Source organism: Entelurus aequoreus, linkage group LG07 (genome assembly GCF_033978785.1).
Source record: "Entelurus aequoreus isolate RoL-2023_Sb linkage group LG07, RoL_Eaeq_v1.1, whole genome shotgun sequence".
Taxonomy (NCBI): Eukaryota; Metazoa; Chordata; class Actinopteri; order Syngnathiformes; family Syngnathidae; genus Entelurus; species Entelurus aequoreus.
In genome coordinates this window covers 9,374,157-9,380,789 of record NC_084737.1, presented here as the reverse complement: position 1 = coordinate 9,380,789, position 6,633 = coordinate 9,374,157, and positions in this window count along the sequence as shown.

The window sequence follows — 6,633 nt, the reverse complement described above, 5'->3', positions numbered from 1 at the left end:
ATTTGTGTAATTATTATTATTTATCCGTGCATTAATTGACAACTAAATACATTATCCCACGTTTTAATAATAATATTATTATTTAAATACATTATTTTATGTTTTAATACCATTTCAATTTTATTTTTACTTATTTTTTATTAATTTTGTTACATTTTTTAAATTATTTTTAATTTTTATTATTATGATTTTTTTATTTTTTATTATTCAATTTTATTTTTAAATGTCTTTGGTTCATTTTTTTTATTATTGCCCCATTAAACACATTATTCTACATTTTCATTATTCAAGTTATTATTATTTATCCATGCATTAACTGAAAACTAAATACATTATCCCACTTTTTAATAATTATATTATTATTTAAAATGTATTCAAATGCCCCTTTCTTCATATATTAATGTTTTCTTTTATGGATAATCAAACACATTATTCTACATTTTAATATATTATTTCAAATGTATTAAATTACCCTTTCGTTCATGTATTTATATTTACATTAATAGGCAAACATTTTAAGTAATTATTTTATTCCTTAACTACCTTTATGTTCAATTATTTATCTTAGCATTCATGGACAATTGAAGACTTTATTCCAATTTTTAACTAACCATTTTATTAATGTATTCAATTTCTCTCTTCTTCACTTACTTAGTATGTCTTTTATGGATATCCAAAACAATCTACATTGTAATATATTATTTTATTTTTCCAAATGTATTTAATTACCGTTTTGTTCATGACAGTAAAACCCGTTGTTGACAAAGTGAGCCGTACCTTCACGATCAATTGAGAACATATTCTAATGTATATATAAACAACTTTCAGTTCCCTTTATATATTTTTCAATTGTATATTTATGCACTATAGATGAATTATTCCACATTTTAATTATAATAAAGAATCATTTGAACTTACTGAATTGACTTTCTTGGCACGACAACCCCTTTTGTTCAACAACTGCACGCCCTGGTTCAGCTGTAGAATTGTGTCTTTTAAATGCTAAAAACCAGCTCATAATCATCAGTGGAAGAAGACACACACACACACACACACACACACACACATGCTCGTTATTATTTGGAATGGGGAGCAAGTGTTTGATCGTGACTTGTGGGGACCAGCCTTTCTACAGGTTGTGGAGGCATAAAAAGGTAAGATGGTGTAAAATGTCCACTGGCCAGTTAGCTCATACACGTCTTTATATCTCTGCATTGATGAAGTCATGTGCTGATCATTCTTACTGGGAACCCTGGGGAAAAAGAGTTCATATGGTTCATGGGGACCACATTTAAATCATTTTGCATAATTCACACAAATTTGTACGTGACAACTGAGGACCATTTAAAAAAATAAAAAAATTAAATTAAATTAAATCAAATTAATGGTTTCCTACGAAGCCCCTAAAAGAACATGGGGGAAATTATTTTTAAATAATTTTTGTATTTTTTGTTTTTTTTTAGACATGTATCTCGTGCGCACGAGAAACTTTTTATAAAGTTATAAAAAAAAAAAAAATGTTTTAAAATTTTTTTCCCACATGTATCTCGTGCACACGAGAAACTATCTCATGCGCACTAGAAAGTTTCTCGTGCGCACGAGAAACTTTTTATAAAGTTATAAAAAAATTAATTAAAATGGTTTATTTTTATTTTTTTTAGACATGTATCTCGTGCGCACGAGAAACTTTTTATAAAGATATAAAAAAAATAAAAACAATTTAAAAAATTTTCCCACATGTATCTCGTGCGCACGAGAAACTATCTCATGCGCACTTGAAAGTTTCTCGTGCACACGACAAACTTTTTATAAAGTTATAAAAAAATAAATTAAAATTGTTTATTTTTATTTTTTTAGACATGTATCTCGTGCGCACGAGAAACTTTTCATAAAGTTATAAAAAAAAAAAAAGTTTTTAATTTTTTCCCACATGTATCTCGTGCGCACGAGAAACTATCTCATGCGCACTAGAAAGTTTCTCGTGCACACGAGAAACTTTTTATAAAGTTATAAAAAAATTTATTAAAATTGTTTATTTTTATTTTTTTTAGACATGTATCTCGTGCGCACGAGAAACTTTTTATAAAGTTATAAAAAAAAATTTTTTTTAAATTTTTTTCCCACATGTATCTCGTGCGCACGAGAAACTATCTCATGCGCACTAGAAAGTTTCTCGTGCGCACGAGAAACTTTTTATAAAGTTATAAAAATATTAATTAAAATTGTTTATTTTTATTTTTTTAGACATGTATCTCGTGCGCACGAGAAACTTTTTATAAAGTTATAAAAAAAAAAAAAGTTTAATTTTTTCCCACATGTATCTTGTGCACATGAGAAACTATCTCATGCGCACTAGAAAGTTTCTCGTGCGCACGAGAAACTTTTTATAAAGTTATAAAAAAAAAAAAAAAAAATTTAAATTTTTTTCCACATGTATCTCGTGTGCACGAGAAACTATGTCATGCGCACTAGAAAGTTTCTCGTGCGCACGAGAAACTTTTTATAAAGTTATAAAAAAATTAATTAAAATTGTTTATTTTTATTTTTTTAGACATGTATCTCGTGCGCACGAGAAACTTTTTATAAAGTTATAAAAAAAAAAAAAAAGTAAAATTTTTTCCCACATGTATCTCGTGCGCACGAGAAACTATCTCATGCGCACTAGAAAGTTTCTCGTGCGCACGAGAAACTTTTTATAAAGTTATAAAAAAATTAATTAAAATTGTTTATTTTTATTTTTTTAGACATGTATCTCGTGCGCACGAGAAACTTTTTATAAAGTTATAAAAAAATTTTTTTTTTAAATTTTTTTCCCACATGTATCTCGTGCGCACGAGAAACTATCTCATGCGCACGAGAAAGTTTCTTGTGCACACGAGAAAGTTTCTCGTGCGCACGAGAAACTTTTTATAAAGTTATAAAAAAATAAATTAAAATTGCTTATTTTTATTTTTTTTAGACATGTATCTCGTGCGCACGAGAAACTTTTTATAAAGTTATAAAAAAAATGTAATTTTAAAATTTTTTTTCCCACATGTATCTCGTGCGCACTAGAAAGTTTCTCGTGCGCACGAGAAACTTTTTATAAAGTTATAAAAAAATGAATTACATTTTTTTTTTTTTTTAGACATGTATTTCGTGCACACGAAATTTTTTTATAAAGTTATAAAAAAATATATATATATATTTTATTTTCTTTAATTTTTTTAGACATGTATCTTGTGCGCACGAGAAAGTTTCTCGTGCACACGAGATACATGTCTAAACAAACCCAAATAAAATAAAAATTTATATATATATATAAATATATATATATATTTTTTATAACTTTATAAAAAGTTTCTCATGTGCACAAGATACATGTCTAAAAAAAATTTAAAAAATAAATAAAATTATTTAAAAAAAAAAATTCCCCCATGTCCCTTTAGGGGCTCCGTAGTTTCCCCTTAGGGGACCTGTTTTTTTGTCCCCATACCGTCAGAGGTCCCCTAAAGGTGACTGTGTGAACAGAGCGATGTCCCCATTAAGTAAGCATTGCCAGAACACACACACACACACACACAAATAAGACGCAAACACACGCCCCCTGCTGTTCAGCCATGTTTACTACAGTAATTGTTCCCATCTACAGTTATCAGCACAGCTTGTTGAGCTCTTTTACAGTTTCCTTATTTATTTATAACACCGTCAGACAAAAAAAAACCTTGCCTCCGCACACACACTGCACATACGACACACACACACACCCGCACACACACGCACACACACACACACACACACACACACACACACACCCTAGTCTGCTATGTACATACTGTATAGACGCGATGAGTAAAAAAAAAATCTTCATATACCAAAGACATGGCCACCGAGTGAGTAAACAATAGTGATTATAAGTATAAAACAAATACAAAAATAAACATAAATACTTGCATCAATCAACAGAATATTTCTTTTTCTAAAGTTATTCATAAATAATCACCACAACACCACAGGATTGGCCAAGCCCCGCCCACAACTTCTGTACAGTAGCTTATCATGTCTGACATGACGAAGGGGGGGGGGCGACATAGAGTTTGCAGCACCATTAAGTTTCGTCACCACGGCGACATCTTGAAGCGTATGCGTCATGTGACCCCCCCCCTAGATGGTTATGTACATTCTCCAAGATGGCAGTTCTTACTTTGAATGGTAGTTCCAGTGAAACATTCCACGTTTGTCCCAGCAAAGATGGCCGCCTTTTTAAACGGCGCCTTGTTTCCGTAACAACGACGCCGGCAGGAAACGATACTTTCAGACACCGCCCCCCGTTTTTTTCCCCTTCTCGTCCTCCTGCTAAAATCATCCCCCCCCCCCCCCCCCATTAAGAACAACAAAAACATTTATCCACGAGTAGAAATTTGGTTCAAAAGAATCTGCTCAGGCTTTGCTACACGTCTTAAAATGACACCGGTCAGTTACAGACGTGGAAGCTGTCAGTTTGATCGTTTTTTTTTTGTTTTTTTTCCCCCTCAGCGACGATGCTAACCTAGTGTTGTGTTAGCACTTTAGCACGAGTCGAGTCCCACCGGGTGGACCCGGGCCTCGTCTGACCCCAGACTCACATGCCAGGATCCGTCCGTTTGGTAGGCGCATTCAATAATAATGTAGGCGATGATGTACAACAGGCTTCGCTACACGTCTTGAAAACAACCTGTCAGTCAGTTACAGACGTTGGTGCATTAAGTTTGAGGGTTTTGTTTCCCCCCTCCCCCCAGCTAATATGCTAACCTAGCATGACCTGGCTTGTTAAAATGTGGACGCCATGCTAGCATGCAGCTGGTACGGCCACGCTAGTGCCGCTAACATCTACGTCATGTCCGACTTTAGAGGCGTATATTTCGTGGAAATGTCGGCGGGATTTGAAACGGTACGACCTCGGCCGCATTTGGCACGGGTGTCGACTCTCAGGTAGCTTCGAAGGTGGCGGAACCGACGTCTGTTGAGGTTTCCGGTGACGGCGGTTCAAATTCCAAGCTCATTTAATGCTAATATTTACAACGACACGGAACAGGCTTCGCTGCACGTCTCAAAATAAAGCCCCGCCAACCATTCATGGGTCGGTTACAGACGTCGGCGCATTAGGTTGGATGGCTTGGATTTGAACGCGCTAGAGCAGGGGTGTCAAAGTGGCCAGAGGGCCGCTTGTAACAGCCAATAATGTATGAATTTGATTTCGTTAATAATTATACAACTTGTTTTAAGTAAAAACTTTACATTTACAACATTTTACTGTAAAATAGTAGGGTTTTTTTTTTTGCAACATTTTGCAGTAAATGGAAAAACCGTACCACTGTTGTTTTTTTTTGACAGAAAAAGCTGGCAGATTAGTTGCCAGAATTTTTGTGTTAAATTGATTTTGACCACATTATATTGGTCGTGGAAAAAACAGTACAAGTTCTTTTTTTATTCTGGCAACTTATCCGCCAGTTTTTCTAGCGTAAAAACAAATGTAGCGTCTTTCCATTTGCGGTAATACACCGTTAAAAAATAAGAACCGTAGATTTTACGGTCCAAAACGGGCAGCTCAGTCAACAGAATTTATGGAAAACTCAGCAGATTATTATACATTTTAATTGTTTCGTTTAATTGTACCTTTTTGTTCATTTATTTATCTTTGCATTATAACACATTTGAATACATTTTTATATTATTTCCAATGTTCCAATCGCTCTTTTGTGCATTCATTTATCTCTGTATTTATGAACAATGAAACACATTATTCCACATTTTAATACGTGAATTTTACGGTTTCAAATGTATTTTTTATTATTGCTCCATTAAACACATTATTCTACGTTTTAATTATTCGTGTAATTATTATTATTTATCTGTGCATTAATTGACAACTAAATACATGATCCCACTTTTTAATAATTTTTATATTATTTAAAATGTATTCAAATGCCCCTTTCTTCATATATTTATGTTTTCTTTTATGGGTAATCAAACACATTATTCTACATTTTAATATGTTATTTCATTATTTCAAATATATTAAATTTCGTTCATGTATTTATATTGACATTATAGGGCAAACATTTTAAGTAATTATTTTGTTCCTTAACTACCTTTATGTTCAATTATTTATCTTAGCATTTATGGACAATTGAAGACTTTATTCCAATTTTTAACTAACCATTTTATTAATGTATTCAAATGCTCTCTTCTTCACTTACTTATTATGTCTTTTATGGATATCCAAAACAATCTACATTGTAATATATTATTTTACTTTTACAAATGTATTAAACTACCGTTCTGGCAGCTCAGTCAACAGAATTTTAACGCAAAAAAACAGTAGTAGTTTTTTTTCCCAATTTACGGTAATATGCTGTAAAGAACAACGTAACATTTTATTGACATTTTTATTCATTTGATGGGTAGTTTGCTGTAAAGTTAAGTATTTTTATTTAGACAAAAACGTGTTTGGAAAGTATGATAATATACTGTAGTAAGTGAATTATATTTATATAGCGCTTTTTCTCAAGCGACTCAAAGCGCTTTTACATAGTGAAACCCAATATCTAAGTTACATTTAAACCAGTGTGGGTGTCACTGGGAGCAGGTGGGTAAAGTGTCTTGCCCAAGGAC